Genomic DNA, 14,785 nt, shown 5'->3' on the forward strand with positions numbered 1-14,785 from the left:
TTTATTTCTGATTTGATCTTTATGCTTTCTTTCCTTCTGCTAACTTTGAGGTTTTTTTTGTTGTTGTTGTTGTTGTTCTTCTTCTTTCTCAATTGCTTTAGGTGTGAGGCTAGATTGTTTATTTGAAATATTTCTTTTTTCTTGAGGTAGGACTGTATTTCTATAAACTTCCCTCTTAAAACTGCTTTTGCTGCATCCCGTAGGTTTTGGATCACTGTGTTTTCATTGTCATTTGTTTCTAGGTATGTTTTGATTCCCCCTTTGATTTCTTCAGTGATCTCTTGGTTATTTAGTAGTGTATTGATTAGCCTCCATGTGTTTGTATTTTTTACTTTTTTTTTTCTGTAATTGATATCTGGTCTTATAGCGTTGTGGTCAGAAAAGGTACTTGATATGGTTTCAATTTTCTTAAATTTACCAAGGTTGAATTGTGACCCAAGTTATGCTCTTCCTGGCAAATGTTCCATGTGCACTTGAGAAGAAAGTTTATTTTGTTGTTTTTGGAAGGAATGTCCTATAAATATCAATTAAGTCCATCTTGTTTAATGTGTCATTTAAATCTTGTCTTTCCTTATTTATTTTCATTTTGGATGATCTGTCCATTGGTAAAAGTGGGGTGTTAAAGTCCCCTACTATGATTGTGTTACTGTAGGTTTCCCGTTTTATGGCTGTTAGCCTTTGCCTTATGTTTTGAAGTGCTCCTATATTGTGTGCATAAATATTTACAATTGTTATATCTTCTTCTTGGATTGATCCCTTGATCATTATGTAATGTCCTTCTTTGTCTCTTGTAATAGTATTTATTCTAAAGTCTATTTTGTCTGATATGAGAATTGTTATTCCATCTTTGTTTTGATTTCCATTTGCATGGAATATCTTTTTCTATCCCCTCACTTTCAGTCTTTATGTGTCCCTAGGTCTGAAGTGGGTCCTTTGTAGACAGCATATATATGGGTTTTGTTTTCATATACATTCAGCCAGTCTATGACTTTTGGTTGGAGCATTTAATCCATTTACATTTAATGTAGTTATTGACATGTATGGTTCTATTACCATTTTCTTAATTGTTTTAGGAGGTCTTTTCCTTCTCTTGTGTTCCCTGCCTAGAGAAGTTCCTTTAGAATTTCTTGTGAAGCTGGTTTAGTGGTGCTGCATTCTCTTAGTTTTTGCTTGTCTGTAAAGGTTTCAATTTCTCCATCAAATCTGAATGAGATCCTTGCTGGGTAGAGTAGTCTTGGTTGTAGGTTTTTCCCTTTCATTACTTTAAATATGTCCTGCCACTCCCTTCTGGCTTGCTCACTTCATGTCTCTGTGTCACATTCTGGTAATTCTTGCAATATTTCAAACTCTTTTTTATTATTATTATATTTCTTATGGTGATTTGTGATCAGTGATCTTTGATGTTACTATTATAATTATTTTGGTGTTTCACTAACCCAGCTCATATAAGATGGTGAACTTAATCGATAAATATGTGTGCTCTGACTGTCCACCCACTGGCTGTTCCCCATATCTCTCTCTCCTCAGACCTCCCTATTTCTTGGGACACAACAATATTGAAATTAGGCCAATTAATAACACTACAATGGCCTCTAAGTGTTGAAGTGAAAGGAAGAGTTGCACTGTCTCTCACTTTAAATCAAAAGTTAGAAATGTTGAAGCTTAGTGAGGAAGGCATGTCCAAAAGCCAAGACAGGCTGAAAGCTAGGCGTCTTGCACCAAACAGCCAAGTTGTTAATGAGGAAGAGGAGTTTGAAGCTAGCAAATATTGGTTCATGGAGTTTAAGGAAAGAAGGCATCTCCGTAACATCAAAGTGCAAGATGAAACAGCATGTGCTGATGTAGAAGCTGCAGCAAGTTATGGAGACTCTCCAGCTAAAATAATTAATGAAGGTGGCTACACTAAACAACAGATTTTCCATGTAGATTAAACAGCCTTCTATTGGAAGAAGATGCTATCTAGGACTTTCATAGCTAGAGAGGAGAAGTCAATGCCTGGCTTCAAGCTTCAAAGTACAGACTGACTCTCTTGTTAGGTGCTAATGCAGACGGTAACTTTAGGTTGAAGCCAATGCTTATTTATCATTCTGAAATAATTAGGGCCTTTAACAATTATGCCAAATCTACTCTGGCTGTGCTCTATCAATGGCACAACAAGGCCTGGATGGTTTACTGAACATTTTAAGCCCACTGTTGAGACCTACTGCTCAGAAATATAAGATTCCTTTCAAAATATTACTACTTACTGACAATGCACCTGGTCACCCAAGAGCTCTGATGGAGATGTACAATGAGATTAATGTTGTTTTCATGCCTGCTAACACAACAGCCATTCTGCAGCCCATGAATCAAATAGTAATTTTAGTTTCCAAGTCTTATTATTTAAGAAATATATTTCATAAGGCTATACGTAGCTGCCATAGATAGTGATTCTTCTGATGGATCTGGGCATAGTAAATTGAAAACCTTCTGGAAAGGATTCACCATTCTAGATGCCAGTAAGAACATTCATGATTCCTGAGAAGAGGTCAAAATATCAACACTAACAGAAGTTTGGAAGAAACTGATTGTAGTCCTCATGGATGATGTTGGTGGTGCTGTAGCAGAGGAAGGAACTGCAGATGTTATGGAAACAAGAGAACTAGAACCAGAACTAGAAGTGGAGCTGGAGATGTGACTGAATTGCTGCAATCTCATGATAAAAGTGAAATGGTTGAGGAGTTAGTTCTTATGGATAAGCAAAGAAAGTGGTTTCTTGAGATGAAATCTGCTCCTGGTAAAGATGCTGTGATGATTGTTGAAAAGACAATAAATGATTTAGAATATTAAGTAAACTTAGTTGATAAAGCAGTGGCAGGGTTTGAGAGAACTGACTTCAATTTTGAAAGAAGTTCTACTGTGGGTAAAATGCTATCAAACAGCATTGCATGATGCAGAGGAATTTTTCCTGAAAGGAAGAGTCAATTGATGGGGCAAACTTCATTGTTGTCTTATTTTAAAAAATTGCCACAGACACCCAACCTTCAGCATCCACCATCCTGATAAGTCATCAGCCATCAACATCGAGGGAAGCCCCTTTCACCAGCAAAAAGATTATGAGTTGCTGAAGGCTGATGTTGGTTAGCATATTTTAGCAATAAAATATTTTTAAATTAAGGTACATACATTGTTTTTTTTTTAGACATAACACTATTGCACACTAGACTACAGTATAGTGTAAACATAACTTTTGTTGGCACTGAGAAATTAAAAGTTCATGTAACTGACTCTATTGTGATATGCACTTTATTGTGGTGGTCTGGAACTGAACCCACAATATTTCCAAAGTATGCCTGTTCAAGTTCTGTGTCTCATAAGGCTAAGTCTTACGGGAGCACGAGAAAATGAGAGATTATCTTCCATCTGCTGAAAATTAAAGAAAGATAAAGAGAAAATCTTGACAGCAGCCAGAGTAAGAAAGGCAACACAGAGAGGAACAAAGACAGGGATTATAAAAGTATTAAAAAAATGTTGTGAAAGTACTGAAAGCAAAATCATACTATAATTCTGTACTTGAAAAAATAAAGGCAAAATACATTGTGGGACAAAAGAACCTGAGAGAATTCATAACTAGTATGTCTGAATCACAAGTAATGTGAAAAGAGATTCTTTAGGTAGGAGTAATATGCTCTAGTCAGAAACTTTGGGAAACTGTTGAGTAATTTCTTGTAAAGTTAAAAATCTAAATATTCAAAAATTAATAACTTCTATATAAACTATGGACAGCAGTTCAAATAGCAATTCAGTGCTTACAGCTTTTGCTATGTTGGTTTAGGTTTGTCCAAAGGATGTATAGTCAGGGATTAGATTGAAACTGTGTGGTTAGTTCAAGTCTCAGTTCAGTTCAGAGGCTTTCTCAGGCTGGTTTTTGTTTGTCCCACACAGACATGAGTTAGGGATTAGGCTACAACATGCATGAATGCATACACAGGCTGACCTTGTTTTATTGCACTTCGCTTTATTGTGCTTCACAGATACTGTGCTTTTTACAAATTGAAATTTTGTAGCAACCCAGCATTAAGCAAGTCTATTGGTGCCATTTTTTCCAACAGTATTTGCTCACTTCTCTGTGTTTCACTTTGGTGATTCTGACAATATTTCAAACTTTTTCATTATTATTGTATTGTTATGGTGATCTATGGTCAGTGATCTTGGTGTTTACTACTACAGACTCGCTGAAGGCTCAGATGATGGGTAGAAATTTTTAGCAATAAAATATTTTAAATTAAGGTATGTGAATTTTTTTAGACATAATGCTACTGTACAATTCAAGGACTATAGTATAGTGTCCATGTATTTTTATATGCACTGGGAAATCAAAAAACTTGTGTGCCTCACTTTATTGCACTTTATTGCAGTGATCTGGAACTGAATTGCAGTATCTCCAGGGTATGCCTGTAAAAAGAATTAGGGGACCCCTTTTTCTGGCTCTGTCCCCTCTAGTATTTCCTGCTCTCAATCCCACTCACCTGAGACCCTTTCAATATTTTCCTCTGGTCATAAACAGAGAGGTAAGTCTATCATTGTTCTAGTTGCTGACACCACTGTGACTGGAACCCAAGAGAGAAGTCAAGCCATGAGAAGGAAAAGACAAAAAACAAAACTCACCCTTGTGAGGGGTGCTTCTTAACATTTGAGTCCATTCCATAATTCACCTGCCTTAATTTTCAGATTCTTCAAATAGCTTGATTTTTTATTTTTATGTATGCATGTGTGTATGTATTTGCCAAATTTTAGCTATAGTAAGGGCCAGAGATGCACTCTGGAGAGCTTCACTGTCTTAGTTAAACCAGAACTCCTTCTATATATTTAGTTTTAAATTTGGATTACTTTATACTTCTGCTAATGAGGTTTTGCTTTTAGAACAGTAATTGGTTCTTTTTTAAAATCTCCATGACACTCTCTGTAATTTTACCTTCCTTTCAGAAGTTTTCCAAGATTTTACCTTATTTTTATATGTAGTTACTATAGTTTTATATTTTCAATAACCTATGTCCATTTGGTCCAGTATCTGATGTTTTCACCTAACTGTTTCTCCTGGCTGTCATTTGTGTTTATTCTCAGGCATTGTTGTTTTCCTCTGTACCCGGTATCTTTGACCTCACGTTGACCATTTCAAAATCTATTTGTATAGAGTTTGCCTAACCATGTCCACTGTGTTCCTAAAGGCCTTTGTAGTCCAGAGCTACTTTAAAACAATTTGATGGCTTGTGCTTCTTTGACCTTCCAGAACATGTGAACACAAGCTGTAAATATGCATGATGGCTGGTTTAATTCCAGCTCTTGCTTCCACTGAGGGTGTCTTACTTTGGATTACTACTTCATTTTGTGATGAGTTGAATCCCCAGCATGGGCTCTGGGTTTTGATTTATGTCCCTTTTATTTTGGGAGGTAATTAAAACCATAATCCCAGTTTACTGGGATTAGATAATGCCTCTTAGAAAAAAAAGCACAGTTGTGTTCCATTTCCTGTTCAGTTTTGACCTTAGTATATTTTGACCTCAGTATGTATTTCAGACATTTTGTGCTAAGATTTTAAAAAAACTTTATCTAGTATACTTATTTTCAGCACTAAGATGGATCTTATTAATCAAGACAACCATTAGCAGAAATTAGGAGCCTATAGTTTTAAACTTAAAGCTTTAACTCTTCTGGGATTTACTTCTGCTGGTATTATGAAATATGTTTACAATATTTCCTAAAATGAATAGCCAATGATCGCAACATTATCTCATGTTGAGATAACAATTGTCCATTATCTTTCCATTATATGACATGTATTATTTATTACGTAAAATATGTCTATATGTGAAAAGGTCTTTTTCTGAAATTTCTATTCTCTTAAATTGTTTTATTTTTAAATTTCTGTATCAACGCTGTTCTTTTTAAATTACTATCACTTTATGGTAGTTTAATATATATTTAGTCAAGATCGTCTCATATTCTTCTTTGTCAAAATTTGCTTCTCTGTACTCATGCAGTAATTCTTTCCAATAAATTTTATAAATAGCTTTTAGAATTTCATCAATATATAACTGAATTTAGATTAAGATTTTTATATTAGAGAGAAATATCACTTCTGAAATATTTAGTATTACAAAATAATTTAGTTGTATTTAGCTGGTTTTTGTATGTTTGTTGTCCCATGCTTAATATTTTAAAATAGACTAGTTTAGCATTATTAAGAATAATACCTGCTATGGGCAATTTTGTTCATGTCTTTTGGGAAATATTTCTATGAATATCCTTGTGGATAAATAGACATAGGCTTGCTGAATCATTTGGTATATGTAAAACTTTAGTAGATACTACCAAATTGTTTTCCAAAGTGATTAAAATTATGTATACACCATTAGCACTTTATGAGCTTCAGTTGTTTCAGGTTTCACTAACACTTGGCCCTGTCTTTTTCGTGGTAGTTGTTCTGATAGGTATGCAGTGTTTTATTTTTAACTTGCGTTTCTGTGATGAAAAATAAAGTTGAGCACCTTCTTGTATGCTTACTTGTCATTTGAATATTATTTTGTGTGACGTGTCTGGTGAAGAATTTTTATCAATGGAGGAGATTTACATCTCCATGTGTAGAACTTGTTATACATTCTGAATAAAATTCTTTTGTCAGATATATATATATCTCACTATTGGGGATTTTTTCCACCATATTAATAGCATCTCTTTTATTCTCAGAAGTTATTAGTATTAATGTACTAATGCTTCATTTTTATCTTTTTTTTTTTTTTTTTTTGGCGGTACGCGGGCCTCTCACTGTTGTGGCCTCTCCCGTTGCGGGGCACAGGCTCCGGACGCGCAGGCTCAGCGGCCATGGCGCACGGGCCCAGCCGCTCCGCGGCATGTGGGATCTTCCCGGACCGGGCACGAACCTGTGTCCCCTGCATCGGCAGGCGGACTCTCAACCACTGTGCCACCAGGGAAGCCCCATTTTTATCTTTATTAATAGGGCTTTTGATATAATGTTTAAGAAATTTTCACCTACTTCAATGTCATTATTACACTTTTTTCTCTAAAAGCATTAATGATTTTACCATTAGGAATTGCATGTACAGTTAGAAATTAAATATTTTTCCATATGAACATCCAGTTTACCCAGCACCAGTTATTAAATCAACCATGGTTTCCCACTGTCCTAAGTCAGATGAAGGGGTATGTGTGTGTGTGTGTGTGTGTGTGTGTGTGTGTGTGTGTGTGTGTGTGTTTTTACCCTCTATTCTGTTCCATTGGTCTAATTGTCTAGCACTGTGCATTATTTTTTCTTCATTATTTATATTTTGTATAGATTTTAGATCAGGTTGTCTACACACACAGTGACACACACAGGCATACACACACACACACGCACATACTCATAACATTCTGTGAGAGTGTATTGAATTTACCAAGTTGAGAAAATTGCCATCCTTACAGTACTGGGTCTTTCTGCCCACAAAAGTATCTCTTTAAATTTACTTAGATCTCTTTAATTTCACTAAATATTTTATAGGTTTTAGTGTAGAAATCTTGCAGATCTTTTGTTAGGTTTATCCTTAACATTTTTATGTTTAAGATAAATGCTATCTCCTTTAGAGTCTTTTTCTTTTTTGTGCTCAACTCTCTAATTACCTTACTAAATAGTTTGTAAATTCTGTTGAACTTTTCTGTGGATATAATAATTCCATCTATCAGTAATGACAATTTGTTGCTCCTTTTCTAATATTCTATGTCTTCATTCATTCATTTATTCATTTACTCATCCATTCTTCATGTTTGACTTTCTTGCACTAATTAGAATCTCTACTATAATGCCACATAGAAGTGGTGACTTTAGGTATTGTTTTCTTTTTCTTCATCTCTGAGGGACATAATTCAATGTCACTATTAATTATGATGTTGACTAAAGATATGGTAAATGCTTTTTATCAAAGTGAGGAAATATTTATCATGTAGTGTGTTACAGTTATGAGTTTTTATCATGAATGTGTGTTAAATATTAGCAAGTGCTTTTTCTCTATCTCTCAAGATAAGAACGGTTTTCTTTTTTCCCCCATGTATGTGATAACTGTTCAGCTTTTCCAATTTTAAAATCAACTTACATTCCTAAAATAAAAATAATTTAAGCATGATGTATTAAATAAAGTTTGACCCAATTGTAATAAATAAATATATAAAGTGCACAAATTTATGATTCAGCAAAAGTATCTTCCTGTGAAAACATCAGCACAAACTAATGAACATAACCATTAGTCCCCCAAATTCCTCATACCTTTTAGTAATTCCTTTCCCCATGCCTCCCAGCCACACCCTGCCTTCAGACAACCACTAACATACTTTTTGTCACCATATATTTTCTAGAATTTCAAGTAAATGATATCATACACTATGTGCATTTTTTGGTCTAGTTTTTTATTTCACTAAGGATATTTATTTTGAGATTTATCTATGCTATTACAGTTACTGATAGTTCATTCTTCTTTATTACTAAGTACAATGAATATGCCATAAAATGATTATTGATTCATCTGTTGAAAGACCCTTGAGTTATTTCCAATTTTAGGTTATTAAGAACAATCTACATTAAAGTGTCATATACCATGTCATATATAGCATAAGAAACTTGTAGTATTATACTTCTGTTTCTTCCGTCTCTCAGCCTTTCTGCTATTGTTTTTCAAACATTTTAATCTGCATAGTTTACATACCTCAGACCTCGTTATTTTTATTTTTGCTTAAAGGACAACATTTTGAAAAGAGACAAATAACTAGAAAAGGATAATGCATATTTACTCATATTCACCATTTCTGGTGGCCTACATTCTTTTGTGAAAATTCATATTCCCATCTAGAATTGTTTTCTTTCTTCCTGAAGAATTCCTTTGCTGTGGCTGGTAGAAAATAAATCTTTATTTCTCCTTTATTTTAAAAAGATTTTTTCACTGGTATCGAATAGTAGTTTCGTCATTGTTTGTCCTTTAGTACTTTCTTTAAAGATAATTGGCCACTCTCTTCTTGCTTGCATTGTTTCCAACAAGAAATTTTTTTTCTTATTTAGTGTATCTTAGTGTGTCTTTTTTTTCTTGCTGGCTTTAAAAAAAAATCTCTTTTTTACTGCTTTTGAGAAGTCTGCTTATGATATACTTTGATGTAATTTTATTCATGTTTCTTGGGCTTAAGGTTATTAATTTATGGAAATAAAGATTTTAAGGGAATTTAGTGAATTCATTGTTGCTTATAAATAACTGAAAATTAAATCTAATAATATTTTCCCAAAAAAAATCTTCCTTGGAAATTAATAGCTAATATCCTAGAGCTGACCATGCAAGCTAATAGGAGGAGATAGTTCCAAATATAAGCTTTTAATGTACACTTACTGCAACTCCACTATGTCTCAAAATAGTCTACATTTGAATAACATATTGGTGTTAAAACAACTTATAAAAGGAAGAATTTGTTACATGTGTATGATTTAAAGGTGTAGGAAATAGTCTGAAATATTTTGGAAGCTACTGCTCTTTAAAAGGGGAGTTGTTTGGGACTTCCCTGGTGGTCTAGTGGTTAAGACTCTGCATTCCCAATTCTGGGGTCCCAGGTTCGATCCCTGTTCAGGGAAATAGATCTTGCATGTGGCAACGAAAGTCCTGTGCCAAATAAATAAAAAATTTTGAAAAAATCTTCAACTTTTCTGCTCAGTGTTATGTGGCAGCCTGGATGGGAGGGGAATCTGGGGGAGAATGGATACACGTATGTGTATGGCTGAGTTGCTTTGCTGTGCCCCCGAAACTATCACAACATTGTTAATCGGCTATACTCCAATACAAAACAAAAAGTTAAAAGAAATAAAAGCAGAGTTGTTTTATTTATGTGTGTATGTATGTATATATGTACATATGTATGTGTGTTAGGAATAATCTAAGGTAGTATTTTCCAAAACAAAAAAGGCTGACTTGTGAACAAATAAAGATTATAGAAAACATAACTAATTCTTCAAGTCCCTGTAGCTTTCTTCTAAGGTCTTGTGAATGGCAATCAACTGAATTGTATTGTGCCTATGTTCCCATTAATTATCACCTTCATTAGCTATTCAGCAGTCAGAGATTGCAACCACTCTGATATGAACAATATTCAGTGTTGTAAGGCAAATGCTATTAAGTGTCATATTCTTCAAAACTAAAAATAAACTAAAAAAAACCTGGTTTTTGAATCTGTATTTTTCCTAAGTTCTTGATTCTCTGGAAATTATTATATTGGCCCAGGGGACTAACTCCTAAGGAAAATAGCTTTTCAGGAGCAATGAATCAGAGGACTAATTGATTCTAGACTTGATTGGTTTTTTACTGTTAAATAAATCTTAAATTATTCGGACAAATCTTAGGTGGAAATGGTGCATTGTCCCTTTTATATATCATTAGATTTGATTTGATAATATTTTGTTTAGAATATTTGTGTTTATGTTCATGAGACATACTGATGTGCAGTTTACTTATTTTCCCTTCCAGTTTTATTGTGATATAATTAACATACAGCACTGTGTAAGTTTGAGGTATAAAGCATAATGATTAGACTTGCATACACCACGAAATTATGACCACAGTAAGTTTAGTGAACACCCATCATCTCATATAGATACAAACTTAAAGAAATAGAAAAACTATTTTCCTTGTGATGAGAACTCTTAGGATTTACTCTCTTAACAAATTCCATGTATAACATAGAGCAGAGTTCCTTATATTTATCATGTCGTACATTTGCTTATTTATCTCATGACTGGAAATTTGTACCTTTTGACTGCCTTCATCCAATTCCTCCCTACCCCCACCTTCCACTTCTGGTAATTGCACATCTATTTCTTTTTCTATGAGCTTGTTTGTTTGATTGAGAAATATAATTGGCCTACAATACCATGTTAGTTCCTGTTACACAACATAGTGATTTGCTATTTCTGTACATTTCAAAATGATCACCACGATAAACACAGTTTACATTTGTTATAATGTCTTTGGTTTTGCTTCAAGATTATGCTCATAGAAGGAGTTGGGAAATATTCAATTCTGTTAAATTTTCTGAAAAACTTTGTATAGAATTGGTATTATATTTTCTGAAAGTATTTAGTAGAATTCATCAGTGAAACTCTGGGTCTGGGAAGGATTTAGCTACAGTTTCAATTTCCTTAGTAGATACAGAGTTGTTCAGATTGTTGGTTTCTTCTTGCAAGGATTTTGGTAGTTTGTGTCACATAAGCAATTTGTCCATATCATATAAACTGTCAAAGTCATAGGCAAAAGTCGTTCTTAATATTTCTTCACTTTCTTTTTAATAGCTGTGGAATCTGTAGTGATATCTCTCTCAGCCTGATATCGAAAATTGTGTCTGCTCTCTCTTTTCTTATTCACTTGGCTAGAGTGTTTTTCAAATTTATTTATTTATTTCAAGGAATTGGTTTTTGGCTTCTTATACTTTCTCTATCATTTTGGAGATTCCTATTTCGTTGATCTCCACTTCGAATTTATTGTTTCTTTTCTTCTCCTTACTTTATATTTGCTCTTCTGTTTCTTAAGGTGAAAGCTAAGGTACAGTATTTGAGTCTCTCAGTGATTTCTGTTATAAACTTTCTGTGCTATAAGTTTCCTCTTAGTATTGTCTTAGTGATATTTCACATATTCTGATATGTTCTATTTCCATATTCATTCAATACTACTCAACCATAATAAAGAACAAAGTTTTGCTATTTGCAGCAACATGGGTGGACTTGGAGGGCATCATGCTAAGTGAAATAAGTGAGAGAAAGACAAATATTGTATGATGTCACTTAAATGTGGAATCTAAAAAATACAACAAGCTAGTGAGTATAACAAAAGAGAAGCAGACTCACAGATACAGAGAACAAACTAATGGTTACCAGTGAGGAGAAGGGGGAAGGTGCAACATAGGGGTGGGGAAGTCAGAGGTACAAACTATTAGGTGTAAGACAAGCTAAAGGATTCATTGCACAACACGGGGAATATAGCCAATATTTTGAAATAACTGTAAATGAAAAGTAACCTTTAAAAATTGTATAAAAAATTAACAAGTTTGAAAAAATAAAAAAAGGAAACACTTTTAAATTAATGATACTTATCTCATTGTCCACAGTGTGATCAATCTTGGTAATGATTTATGTGCATGTGAATGCATTCTGCTTTTCTGGATGGAGTGTGCTGTAAACGCCATGTAGGACAAATTGGTTGATTGCATTTTCATATCTTACCCTCAGGAAAACTGTAAGTTATTTCTAAGACCTACACAGCCATATATAATTTTCTCTCTTACATTTCTTACCTCCACTTTTTCACTTCTCTTCTTGCCCATTTAGCTCAAAATACAAGCTTCTTTTACCATTATTTCAGTCACACAAGCCTCCTTGCTGTTCTGTGAACAGGCCAAGGAAGTTCCGCTCCTAGACTTTGCATTTGTTATTTCTTCATCTGAAGTGTCCTTGGCCCAGGGCGTGGCCAAATTTGGCATCTGCTTCAGGACTCTTCTCAGATAAGATATTAAAGGAAAACTCTCCCCCAGTAAATCTCGATAGAACAATGAGCTACATCAGTGTTACCTTTCCAACTTACCTGCTTTACTGCTCTACATTATATATATATAATATAATGCTCTAAATATACTACATATATATATGTATGTATACTACATATATGTGTGTATATATAGATATAGATATAGATATAGTTTGCTTCCCGCCACTGAGGTATAACTTCCACTGAAACAGGAAATGTGTTTTGCTCCATTTTTTATTCTCAGTGCCAAAACAGAGCCTGGTAAATGGTATGGAATCTCACACTTCTGAAAATATAGGTGTGCAATTATGCCTTTAAGGTAATGTTCCTGTCCTAAACAATTTGATTATTTTTTTACAAGTGTGGAGTCACACTGTTTTCCTAAACTCTGTGTAAACAGGATTCAAGGCAGGAGGAAAAGGTGAAAGTAAAATATTGGAAGAAAACTTGGTAAGTGTTTCTAAAGCTAAGTTCTAATTACTTCCCTGCCCCCATTTTTAAAAATAATTTTCTTCTAAAAACCTGCCTTGTTTTTGTCTGCACCCATTGAACCTAGGGTGCCTTTGTGGCTCTGTCTGAAAGTATACCTTCTTCCTACTGTTTTTTTCTCTACTGCATTTCTAGATATCTCTTGCTCCTTCTCCATTCACAGGTCTCATCTTATTTATATTTTATAGAAATAAATATGACTCTTCAGTCAACGGCTGAAGATAAAACTCCAATTTATCTTATGGTTACATGTTTGTTTTAGCCATTACATCCTTCATCTTGGGAAACAAAAGAAAGGACAGTGCTCACATTGGAAGCACATATACCAAAATTGGAATCATACAGAGAAAATAAGCATGTCCTCTGTTCAAGGATGATATAAAATTATGATACATTTCATATTTTTCCAATAAGCATATGAAAATATAAATCATACATCATTAGAGAATTGCAAATTTTAAAATATGAGATTGTTTCCACTACATATGCATTAGAATAACTAAAATCCCAAACATTGTCAACATCAAAATCTGGCAAGAATGTGGAGCAACAGAGAAAATACAACATCATGCTGATGGGAACGCAAAATGGTACAAGCACCTTGGAAGACTGTTTGACAGTTTCTTATAAAAATAAACATATTCCCACCATAAGATCAGCAGTCACATTCCTTGGTATTTACCCAAATGAGTGGAAAGCCTGTGTCCATGCAGAAACCTGCACATGGATATTTATAACAGTTCTAGTCATAGAACTTCAGTAGATAAATGCATAAACTGTGGTCCATCCAGACAATGGAATATTATTCAGTGAGCTATCAAGCCATGACAAGACATGGAAGAAACTTAAATGCATATTACTAAGTGAAAGAAGCCAATCTGAAAGGCTACATCCTGTATGAATCCTGGTGTAAGCCATTCTAGAAAAGGCAGAACTATGGAGCCAGTTAAAAAAAAAAGAGCAGTGGGGCTTCCCTGGTGGTGCAGTGGTTGAGAGTCCACCTGCCGATGCAGAGGACACAGGTTCGTGCCCCGGTCCGGGAAGATCCCGCGGAGCGGCTGGGCCCGTGAGCCATGGCCGCTGAGCCTGCGCGTCCGGAGCCTGTGCTCCGCAACGGGAGCGGCCACAACAGTGAGAGGCCTGCGTACCGCCAAAAAAAAAAAAAAAAGAGCGGTGGTTGCCAGGGGCTAGAGGAAAGGAAGGGATAAGTAGGTGGAGCAGAGGATTTTTAAGGCAGTGAAACTATTCTCTATGAAAACATGTCATTACAATTATCAAAACCCATAAAACATATAACACCAAGATGGTACAAATGAACTTATTTACAAAATAGAAATACAGTCACAGATGTAGAAAATAAACTTAGGTTTACCAAGGGAGAAAGCAGGGGAGGGATAAATTGGGAGATTGGGATTGACATATACACACTACTATATATAAAATAGGTAACTAGTAAGGACCTACTGTATAGCACAGGGAACCGTACTCAATACTCGTAATGACCTATATGGGAAAAGAATCTAAAAAAGGTGGATATATGTATACGTATAACTGATTCACTTTGCTGTACACCTGAAACTAACACAGCATTGTAAATCAACAATACGCTAATAAATTTTTTTTTTTAAAAAGGAGTGAACACTAAGGTAAACTACGGGCTTTGAGTGACCGGTACTGTTCTATTCACTGAGCCTACAGCAGTGACAGGACAGATTGAGTCC

General features: G+C 34.6%; 1 non-coding gene across 1 annotated transcript; it reads left to right on the top strand.

The window, feature by feature from the left end:
• Positions 1–13,365: 13,365 nt before the first annotated feature.
• LOC132426393 (U6 spliceosomal RNA) lies at positions 13,366–13,470 on the top strand. Its single transcript, XR_009519687.1, has one exon. It is a non-coding gene; the product is annotated as a U6 spliceosomal RNA (small nuclear RNA).
• Positions 13,471–14,785: the final 1,315 nt, after the last annotated feature.

Source organism: Delphinus delphis, chromosome 5 (genome assembly GCF_949987515.2).
Source record: "Delphinus delphis chromosome 5, mDelDel1.2, whole genome shotgun sequence".
In the NCBI taxonomy this organism is placed as follows: domain Eukaryota; kingdom Metazoa; phylum Chordata; class Mammalia; order Artiodactyla; family Delphinidae; genus Delphinus; species Delphinus delphis.